Source organism: Nymphalis io, chromosome 2 (assembly GCF_905147045.1).
Source record: "Nymphalis io chromosome 2, ilAglIoxx1.1, whole genome shotgun sequence".
Taxonomy (NCBI): Eukaryota; Metazoa; Arthropoda; class Insecta; order Lepidoptera; family Nymphalidae; genus Nymphalis; species Nymphalis io.
In genome coordinates this window covers 2,564,006-2,576,486 of record NC_065889.1, presented here as the reverse complement: position 1 = coordinate 2,576,486, position 12,481 = coordinate 2,564,006, and the positions used below count along the sequence as shown (strand labels likewise).

The window sequence follows — 12,481 nt, the reverse complement described above, 5'->3', positions numbered from 1 at the left end:
AAAAAAATCAAATATCTATATTATACTTTTCCTGTTAAATTCTATCAGTTGAAAAATAAAATGGACCAGTCTTGAGTCTATTTATAGAATAAAGCGACGTTAAAAGCTCCATGGTGTTGAATAAATATGAGTCCGTGTGCTGAGGAGCATAACAATTGAACTCAAATAGACCACAAAGTTCAACGCACAAGACAGCTGAAGTTATACCTACCAATTTAAAGAGACAGGTAATTAATTCGCCACAGATGATGACCACAAGCATATTCAACAAGGCGGGTTACTTTAGCGAAACAAGAGTGGTAAGTGACGTTCACATTCACCTGCGCCAACGACGCCTCCCCAGTCATACTTCGTATACCGAACAAGTCGCTTCCATTTTTAAACGCGTTTGAATTTGTTTATATTTAAAAGTGCGTGCAAGATCTGCGAAAAAAAGTAAGTTTAATTCGCACTACACATAGGTTTTATTTTAATGTATATTTTTTTTATTTGTTTTTTGTAAATAAAATAATTTATTTTTATTTTATTATTTAAAAAAAAGTAAATAGTTCTGGAAATTTTCGAAATTTTCAATGGTATTTTTTTTTTACTAATATAGACAATTCTTTATACGGTGTTATGTCACGGATCATGCTCAGATAGTGAAAGTATTCTTGGTTTGTCAGAAGATATGTGATAAATGAATATGTATGTGTGATATTTGCGGTTGTTATACAACAATTATAATTATCATAATAATGTGTGATTATCATAACATTATTTATATATTTAATGGCTCCATAATTGTCATCTTTGCTACAAAGCATTTAAATAAATATTATTTTGACCTAAATGAAAGAGATTTTTAATAGAAATGTGTATTTTATTGAGGAGCTCATAAAATGTTGTTATTCCTCCTCGAATGAGAGATTTATATTATATAATTTTGGTTCATTTTATTTAATAAAATTATTAACAGGAAAATCTTTATTTAAAATATATATTTTGTAACCAATCCATGAAAGGTAAAATTACCATATAATTTAAATAACTTAATGCTCATCTAAAGAGGTCAGCGTACCTGATGTTAAAGGTCGCGGGTTTGAGTCCAGTTCCGTGATAAATATGAGTGAATGATGGATGGACGATCTTGTCGGCTTTTCAAAATTCCAGTGAACAATTTAAAAAACTGAGATATTTTATTTTAAAAAAATTTACAATACTGCTTTTAAATTGCATTTTTAAAATAAATTAAAACATATTACAGCTTGTATGTATAAAAGTTAAATGTGATAAATTACTTTTTAAAACATATATTTTATATTATGTTTTAATATAATAAAAAACGTCCGTAATTATTGATTCTTCAATCAAGATATAAATTTAATTGCATATGATTTTTACGAAATCAAAATTAAAATATTCTTTATTTAATCAGGCAATTCGTACAACAGCAATACAGGCAACTTCGGAATGCACATAGATTCTACTGAGAATAAACGTTACGTTTTTCATCAATGATAGATACCTTTGTTTTAATTTGTCTGTAGACTTCTCCTAATAATATAAATTTCATCTTTTTAAATAAGCTAAAAATTAATGAAATATTCACCAAGGAGGTAAATTAATTTATTTGTCTAATAAAATAACAAATATATACCGTAACCGTAACAGCCTGTAAATGTCCCACTGCTGGGCTAAAGGCCTCCTCTCCTCTTTTTGAGGAGAAGGCTTGGAGCTTATTCCACCACGCTGCTCCAATGCGGGTTGGTAGAATTCACATGTGGCTGAATTTCAGTGAAATTAGACACATGCAGGTTTCCTCACGATGTTTTCTTTCACCGTAAAGCACGAGATGAATTATAATCACAAATTAAGCACATGAAAATTCAGTGGTGCTTGCCCGGGTTTGAACCCACGATCATCGGTTAAGATTCACGCGTTCTTACCACAGGGCCATCTCGGCTTATATATACAAATATATATTATTATAAAATTTGTATTATTAGTAGGGGACTCTTACATGTCTTATGAGTAACTTATTAAATAAAATATATATTTCGATTAAATGAATATTGCATCCATTTAAAAAAACTTTACGACTTTAATATGAAACAGTAATCTATTTCTTCTGTGCTAAGAGTCAAATGCTTAAATTAAATAAATATCAACAAACGTTATCATAGAAATCCAAGAGTTTATACATAGCACCGACGCGATTATAGCGCTCTAAATAACTATTTATTTGTCGTATGACCTTTATATAAACAGTAACATTGAATGTCAACGGTGTACTATGTTATATACATATGCTATATATATGCTTAGTCGAATGTATTACGTACCAGTATCGGTAACTAGTTCAATATTTATGTAAAACGATCCGGTCGAGATATTATCTATACAGTTCTAGATCAGACTTATTTAAATTTTATATTTATTTGTCGTGTAAAATACTTGGCAATCGCTAATATGCAGAGCTATTTTAATGTTCACAATCAGAATATTAATTAATTCAATGTCTATCAACTCATTAATTTGACTTTCGAAGTGGACTAATAACCCACTGCTGGGCTAAGGCCTTCTTAAAGGACAAAGGATTTCTAATTTATTCTACCATGTTGCTTCAATATATGACATGTGTCATCACGATAAATTTTATAATACACTCATGCGTCGGAAACTTGCACAAATCTATTACTTTAAAACAATTTATTATTTAATGGTGGTAGGGATTTTATTCAAGCTCGTCCGTGTAGATACTACCCAGTTGTTAGATATTCAATCCAAACAGGGATATCTAGTATTATTGTGTCAGTTTGAAGGATAAGACAGTGTAAGTGCAGGCACAATTAACCTAACATATAAGCTTCTAAAGTCGGTGGCGCATTTGTTCTCAAATGAGTGAGGGATTAATATTTCTTACAGTGCTAATGGCTGTTAACGATGGTGTCTATCAGTAGCCCTTACCAGTCTGATGAAATATTTATAATAAAAAATGTATACTCTCATAATCCACGACCGGAAACAGTTCAGGCGCAGGAACAACAGCTTTACGTGCTTTCCGAGCCACGGGAGTGTAGACACTTCCAACTTCCAGACTCCGGGCTGCTACTGAGAATTTTCAGAGAAAAACGCAAAAACTTTTTGTTGGCCCGACCTGGGAATTGAACCCAGGACCTCCGAGTCTGCCACCTTACAACAAGCCACTAGACCAATGTGGCCATCTATAAAGCATATAACACATATTATATATCAAATATAGAAATCAAATAAAATTAACTTCAATCTTTGTTTTGATCTAAATAATCTTGTAATATATTTTATTTATGAATGCTTTAAAAGCTTTTATTAAAAATGCTTTATCCTATTTAATAGAATATATCCCTTTTTGTAGTTTGCTTTTAAATTTGTATCAAACCACCAGTAAAGCGATTATACATATCCTTTTGGGTGAGAAACTTTTAGGATCGCTTTCGCACACACAGAACATACACTATATAGGATTTTGTAGTTTGAAACTAAAATAAACTTTATCTAAAATCTACGTCCCAGTAAAGTTAAAACATTAAATGGACCCTTATATATGACATTTATAAATATAGAATTAAGATTCTAAACAAATATTTACTATATGAAAAAGCGCTTATTTTCAAAACATGAGCAAAAAAATTAACCATTTCTTTTGTCTCGGCAAGGGTTTATTGTTGATAAGAATTTGTGTCCAGTGGCAATAATGTGTATTACCTTTTAGAAAATATCTTAGCATTATTACTCAAAGATAATATACATTAAATATAATATGTCTAAAAAGGTACAATTGAAAACATTTGCAAACATTACAATAACAGAAAGTTGCTAGTAAAATTCTCAACACCAGACCGCCCGTAAAATTGACACCTTTCTTCGCTTAAGCAAATAACCGTTAGCGAAAACATTAGTAAATTTTATTACATAACATATTACATAAGTTCATTTAAGCAAATATAATTCGTTACACGTTCACAATATTGACTAACAGTAATATGCATATATACATTCATGCAATATTGACGAATTAAAGGACGCACATACGTCGCATACTCATTACATATATATGAATAATTTGTTTCACGAATGCGCAGCGAGAGATAGTAACTCAATTACTTGTGTCGTATTTGGAATTTATTAGCGGAACAATAAAGCTTTTTAATATAAACTCTATACATAAAATCATAAGCAAAAGTTTCGTTAATTTAATTGAATTCAATTCATATTTATTTAATATTTTGTCTTTTTCTATATAATATACTGCCTCGTGTTAAAAAGAAAATAGATTTGGGAAGAAACGGTAAAAGAAACTAGACAGTTTGTAAAATATAAAATTTATATAAATATATAATTATAATTATTATTATTTTACACAACCGCACAATAAGGCGACATTATCGGTAAGAAACCGACCTTAATATAATAAGCTTGAACCAAAATAAATAAATATTTAAATATGGTGCAAAATGTATACACAGCTAGTTTTTATGTATTTAATTATATCCTTCTCGTTACGGTGACTTATTTTATATTTCATGTATTACTAGTTTTGACCGTGGCTTCACCTGCATGCTAGGAGGGGAAGGGGGTTGTCAGGTGTTAAGTGAAAAAGTGTGTCCTTGAGTGTTTTAAGCGTGAAAGTGTGACAGACAAAGAGACAGTTACTTGCGCATTTACAATATTAGTATAGAGAATATTAAATATTTCTTATTATAAATTCGAAAGTAACTCGGTCTATCTGTTACGCTTTCACGGCTATGCCGCCGAACCGAATGTAATGAAATTTAGTGTGAAGCAAGCTTGAACCCCAAGCAAGGACATAGGACATAATACCTAACACCTCCCCTAAAAAGCGGGCGAAGCCGCGGGCGAAAACTAGTTATGAAATATTCTATTAATGAAAATAACTCGTCTTGGGTACAATGCCACAAGACAATCTTTTCCGTAATCCGTAACAGCCTGTGAATGTCCCACTGCTGGGCTAAAGGCCTCCTCTCCTCTTTTTGAGGAGAAGGCTTGGAGCTTATTCCACCACGCTGCTCCAATGCGGGTTGGTAGAATTCACATGTGGCAGAATTTCAGTGAAATTAGACACATGCAGGTTTCCTCACGATGTTTTCCTTCACCGTAAAGCACGAGATGAATTATAATCACAAATTAAGCACATGAAAATTCAGTGGTGCTTGCCCGGGTTTGAACCCACGATCATCGGTTAAAATTCACGCATTCTTACCACTGGGCCATCTCGGCTGATCAATCAAAGACAATCTCTTAGACGGCTTGTTTTATCTATAAATTTGTAATGTGTATTTTGTTTTTATTTTAGTTTTAGTTACAGAATATATAAATAATGTAAATTACACTTTATTCAAATAGGAGCTTATGCTTGCAGAAGATAAATTTAATTTAAGGCTACCCTCCGTGCGGAATGAATATTTAATGAGACGAAACAATGTAGTTACTCTTTTTCTCAAACATAACACGTAGGTCTGTATGGAAATCAACGAATATTAACTCCAAGCTTTCACACACATAGAGTAGCTTGCTAAGAAACTTAAAGTAAATATATTTAACTAAAATAAATACAAATTTCTAACAAACGGTTCTTCAAAGTGGTCTTAGTAGCTCAAAATCAATATTGCCTTTGTTTCCGTATGTTTGAGTTGATGGCCTCGTTGTATTGGGTAGCTTCTAAGGCTGCTGACACTGCGTTCATGGGAAAATAAGTAAAGCGTTGACCTCTTACCTTTTATGTCATATTTACCGTCCTAACGGATTATGTAAGGGCATTGAGAGTGCCTATGTACGCACATATACTAGGACACTATAGATATCCTTAAAAAAAAGCTATAGTTATTACTAGTTTCCGCCGGTGGCTTCACCCGTATATGATTTTTTGAACCTGTAACAACGTGTATGCAAAATTACGTAATGATCGTTGATGGTTAAGTAGTTAAGACGTGAACTAATAAACAAATAAAATCACACTATATACTTAAAATGAAATATTCGTTGCACCCTCTCTATTACATATTTATGTACCACACGTCAAAACTATGCAAATTCCAATAACAATTACCAATACCAAGTACTGCTGTTTTGCGGTAGAATATCTGATCAGTGGGTGGTACCAATATTTTTTATAACGCTCGAAAAACGCATGACGCGTTTCCTCCACGGGAACAATGGAGGAGTATGTGGGGCTTACCGGTGTCCAAGGCGCCGAGTGCGCCCCGAACATCGGAATACCCACTAAAAAACCGGCGGTACACTTTCCGTCTTAACGAGAAGCACCACGGGATCGCTTGCGCATGCTACCGTGGGGTGGTAGCTTGCACATAGCCCTACCACCAGTAAATAACAATATCGCATATCAATTTCTTATATTTCACGATACTTCACGCGTCACGTTACTAATTTCTTACAGAACAACTCTACATGAAAAAAAAATCGCATAATTCAAAACGAAATCGAACGCAATTTAATATTCATTGTAATAAAAACAAGTGTTTAACACGCATAACGTAATGAACAATGACACCTCATTAATTGCCTCATCCAGAACGCGAATATCATCAATTATGTTGCCTAATACCTAACCCGCGTACTTATGTACGCACGTTGTTGTAATGTACCGCGGACTAAAACGCGTTACATGCAAGAATAATATTCGTGTAATGTCCGCGACTTCGAACTTACATTGGTAGAGAAGTCAATGGACAAAGTATATAAAACATAAACTATTAAATAGCTATTGAGTTTCTTGTGTTCTAAATATAAATAGGCAGAGATGAAACATTTCAGTTCCTTTGTCTGGTACTGATTGGTAACTATTGGCGAGCTTCGGTACTGTCACTAAGAATATGGAAATAAGTGTGAAATAAATGTTCGAAATGTGAAATTTTTTATTTATGGTAACTTGTTCTTGTAAAATAACTTATAAATACTTGTAAAAATCTATTTGAATAATAAATTTTACTTAATAAAAAGTCTAAAATGCAAATATTTGCAGAAAACGTCTATAATTAAACAAAAATTATTTCAATCACAATTTTTTAACATAGTGATTAAAATATCTGATCACATCAAACAATGACAAAATATAATAATTTTCAATAGATATTTTATGTACAACAAAACCGTCTTCAACTTTTATTATACGTATAAATAAAGAAATATTAAAATTGGTAATAAAGACAGGCGACATCAAAAATTTTCTAACACGCAACGTTATGTTACTTAAATAAAAATTAACCATTAAACTAAACACGTGTAATCGAAGTTCAAAATGTGACAACAATTTCACTATTTGTATTCCATAGCGTTTGCGTGGTAATTTGTCACGCAGGTCATGCTTGACACGCTCTATGACACTTTCAACACAAAGTCAGAAACATAATGGATTTTGTGAATGAGCTTTAAATAAAGTACGTATTCGTTCTGGAACTATTTGTTAACTAATATTCTAATGTCGTAAATCAATGTATATAATTAGGTCCTTATATATAAAATTACCTATTTTTAATACTAGCTAGTGTGAAGATATATTTTATTCTACTTAGAATTCAAAATTCAAAATAGCTGTGATATTTCTTTCTTTTTTTTTTATTTAAGCCGGTAATTTTGTGTTATGCGTGACCTCTATCATGCTTAGATATTGCGCCAATTGGCACTTTAAATAAAAAAATTTTATTATATCATTCATGCACTGCTAACCAAGAGAAAGAAATGTTAGGTCCCATTTGGTTATAATTACACTGGCTCACTCACCTTTCAAATCAGAATACAGCAACACACATTATGAGCGTTTCACGATAGAATAGAATATTTAGGCTCATATTTAGTTCAATGCTTTTATGTGTCTCAATGCTGTTAAATCAAGCCAAGTTTTAATTTAACAAAATTGAAACTCTTTCTAGCGTCAGTAATTAGTTCCTTCGTAAATAGACCCAAGTGGGTCGCGTAGTAATTTAATTATTTATTTACCGGAAGAAAATGTCGTCATTATAATTTTCTTTCTACCTTTTCAAATTACTTTTCTCTTTTTATTTTTTTTTCTTACAAATTTTCCAAATGGACCAAGGAAATGTTTATTATTTTCTGATGGCCATACCATTATTTAATAAAATAATTTAATTGAACAACGTTCTCCATTTTATGATTTATTTTGTTTATAAAATTATTTTTACTAATATCAGAATTTTTTGTTTATATTTATTGAAATGTAATTGATATATTCAAGTTGTTAAATTGCAAATCACGAGTCTCTGCGGGTAGGACTATAAAAATGATATTGAAATTTTCCGTCATTATTTCCGTCAGTATTAGTAGCAGCTCGAAATATAAAAGTTAGCAAAGCAAAGAAAAGCACCTCATGCCTTTGGTCCTGTATTTGATCTCTCTGATCTTGTCAGATGACTGTTTCATTGTGTTTGTGTAATAATAAAAGTGCATGTGTATTTGTGCATTCATTTCGTATACTGCACAAGTATGAGGTATTCCCCGTGTATAGCTTAGATAGCTTAAAATTAGCCAACTTCACGGAAATTCGATCAGTGAAACCAGGAAATTTCTAAAACTTAATTATAACTTTAGCAATATTCCAACAATTCTCTTCACCTAATTCAGCCACTAATACCCAAATAATAACAAATACACTAAAATATCAAACCGCAAACTCATTAATATGTAGGACGAGAAATTATATTAATTAATAATTCGGCCATGTTCGAGCGAATCCAAACAAATATTAGAGTTCTGTAGTTGTGTTTACACGAAACTAAGTTATCCTGTTCTTACCTTAATTGTACGAATTAAGCTACTTAATAACTTACCGCATCATATTTGCTGAAATTATTTATAATAAATTGTCGACATAATACTTATTCTGGTTGAAATACATAAAAATAAAAAACAATACATTTATTTAATAAAATATTATCACGTATGGGGGTTTTTACTGACGTAATTCTAAGGTATAATAAAAAAGTAATCATGTTGTACTTAAATAATTGGATATCAAGAAGCTCAGTCATATTTTAAAGTTTTTTTATTTTAAAACAGTTCTACCGGTTTGGTTTATAAAGCTATTTCGTAATAAGTACATTTAATATATTCACTACGACCATAAAATAACTGACGAAGCATCTTACTAAGCCAGTGTTATGTTGATTACAAGCTGACACGCAAAAAATAAACTATAATCTCTATTTTAAGCTACAATAAACGATTTCCCGTCTAAACTACTGAATTAATCATCATCACTGGTGGTAGGGCTTTGTGCGAGCTCGTCTGGGTGGTTACCACCCACTCATCAGATATTCTACCGCATAACAGCAGTACTTGGTATTTTTGTGTTCCGGTTTGAAGGGTGAGTGAGCCAGTGTAATTACAGCCACACGGAACATAACATCGTAGTTTCCAAGGGTGGTGGCGAATTGACGATGTAAGCGACATTTCTTACAATGCCAATGTCTATGGGCGTTGGTGAACACTTACCATCAGGCGGACGAGCACCGCCTGATGGTAAGCGTTCCCTTTAAATAAAAAAAACATCATAAATGTATGTAATATACACGTTATCAGGGGCACAGAAAAGGAAATACGGTACCTAATATCTGCATCAACACCCACTCAAATCATTTGAAACCGGGCTGAATCTAGTACTCTTTTTTGCACTACAATTCACATGAGAAAAATTTAACTAACAGAGATATAAAAACATAAAAAGGAAACTCATCTTTCTGTTGGCTGGAAAATCCAAAATAAAATATAAAATATTGACTACGAATATTAAATTACTCTACTTTATAAAGCCTTCTTTTTGTTTTCATTAAAATTATCACTGGATACACTTTTGAATTGATTCGTTCAAAATATTACTATGTATTGAACTTTTTCTTACATTTATAATTACTCAAAAATTCTAAGAAACGCCAAATATAGATTCCGAATACCGAGAAACAGTATCTCTTACTCGAGATCATATGAATTCTAAGAATTACTTTCCATAAAACTGCAAAATTTATTAACGAATAATTAAATAAAATTCTTAGTATTACTCATTTCGTTTAATTTAACAATGTTATATCACACTGCATCAGCATCTATATCTTTTTAAAACTTTATTTTAATGAATGTGCCAATACAAATAAATAAATAATTGATAAAAACAGAAAACTTTTGCAACGGAAACGAATAGAAGTTATTGGGTTTCTTCGTCCTGAAATTCTGAGTAGCAACCTGGAGTATGGAAGTTGTGTTTTGAGTCCCGTGCCTTGGACCTGGTATTGCCAGATTGCCTTCCAATCGGATTAAGAACGATGTCTGACTTATGCCAAAATAAGCTAGGGGACCTCAATCATCAGGCTGCAGTACTGCTTCATATTACTTTATATTATGTCCATCCCTGAATCAGACAGATGACGTAAAATTTCGTAATTTGTCTACGTCTAATACGGAACTAGAAAAAAAACAGAAAATAACATTAGAGACCAATGATGTGTAGCATTTCTCATATTGCAGTCAATTAAAGCGCGCTCTTCTTCCGACTTCCTGTTACAAATATTTATTGCATACGCGAAATTAGTTCCACCAACTGCATCACGCCAAGAGTTACCACGTTATAATTCTTAGCAATATTATAAAAGCGAAAGTTTTGTATGTTTATTACTTAATTATGCTCGAAAACTTGGACGGATTCTAATAAAAATTACTTGGTTATGTCGAGCTGAAGAAAAACTTAAACGTCAATATGCAACCAAATACTGAATCTCAGTTACATCCCTTGTGCTTATAAATGCATTATCTAAGTCACCATCAAATCGAAGCATAGCTATATGTACTGATATGTTTGATTGGTATTTACTGAGCCTGAGAGGCTAATAAAAGGCGTATCACTATAGCCTACAATTTATAAGAAAAACTACTGAAATCCTATTTGCGTCGAAGTGAACCACGCAGAAACGAAAACTAGTCATGCTAGAAATTAGTCGGCACATTTTTAACATATACGTCAAGCTATTTATAATATGTTAGTAAAATTCGACGTTTAACGTTTCGAACGAACTTTTAACAGCTTAGAAAGGAAAAATCGCATTTCCTGTACCGTTTAAGGCGTATACAGACTATCCGGTCTGGCCGGGAGCGAGAAGTCTTACATCACATTCGCTAATTGCGTCGCTTTCTCTTACGATTCACGCTACTATTGCGACACTGATTTTTTTCACCGAGGACGATCACTGATGCAATCGGAGTGCGTGAGAAACATTGTATTATGGCACATTTCAATAAAAACTACGTCCCAATGTTGTAATAAAACTGCAAGATGCTCGCTGATTACATTTACTCTATGGCATTAGCTCTCATCGCAATCGCTTTGAAAAAATCACTTTTTATTATATTATTATACATCTGAGTCCCGATTCAGTAAACTATGCTTTTATTTTCATTCATAATAAGAAGCTTGAGATTTTCCCAGAAGAATAATTATGTTTAAAATGTTTCATATTACCTCATTATCAAATAAAAATATTAACGATGTGCTAATTATAAGACATTTTAATTAAATAAAAAGAAATAAAAACTAATAAGGTAATTGAAGTAACAGCTTATAAATGTCTTGCTCGGGTACGATCTCCTCTTCTTTTAGTGCTTTCTTGGGAGTGATCTGTTTCCGTGGCCCGAAATCGTAAACACTAACTTCCAGACTCCGGACTGCTATTAAAAACTTAACAGAAAAACCAAGTTATAATTAAATTCGCATCCATTTAATTACATTAAAATAAATTAAAAATGTAAAACAATGCCTTAACCTCATATAAGTTATATGATTATCAAATGAATATCATGAAGCCTTGCAAAAAAACAAAGTTACTAATAATCTTAAACTTTATTTTATTTATTTATTTATTTTGAAATTATACATATCTTAAACAATATATACAATAGTAACTACAATAGTATAATACTGTGTCGTAGCTACTAAGGCCCTCCAATTCGACAGCACATTTATTTATTATTTGTTCATTGCAAACATAATAATCAAATATCATTTAATTTAACAAAATATAATGTATACATATATACATCTAAATATATATACTATAAGGAAGGGATGGGGCCTTATTGAAATAAAATGTTTTAATTCTAAAACATGATTTAAGAAAAATACCAGGTCGCAATGTGCAAAAGCTGAGAAAAGCTTCCTCATCTTTTAAGGGAATTAATTGCCGGTTGGCTAATATACTTTACTTAGAACTCGCTAAGAGAGATGTGTGTTTCCATTATTTCCAGGTAAATAGATTTAAATCTATGTGCTTTTATTGTTTTTCTTTTTACATAATAGCAATGGCTGTTTTTTTAAGGAATTTCTAATGTCCCTATTTAACCCTCCAAATAAGCTTTTGTTTGGAATGGATACGACAACAGCCCAAGGTATCGAGATCGAATCGCGACTTTTATATCGCTAGAC

The 12,481-nt window shown here is 31.9% G+C and overlaps 1 protein-coding gene across 1 annotated transcript in view; it reads left to right on the top strand.

The window, feature by feature from the left end:
* The first annotated feature begins 353 nt into the window (after positions 1 to 353).
* The window catches only part of LOC126777649 (protein obstructor-E-like), a 39,005-nt gene continuing 26,877 nt past the window's right edge, over positions 354 to 12,481 (top strand). The window contains exon 1 of the mRNA XM_050500769.1: positions 354 to 435. The gene's annotated coding sequence lies outside the window, so the exon portion shown is untranslated. The remainder of the gene's footprint in view (positions 436 to 12,481) is intronic.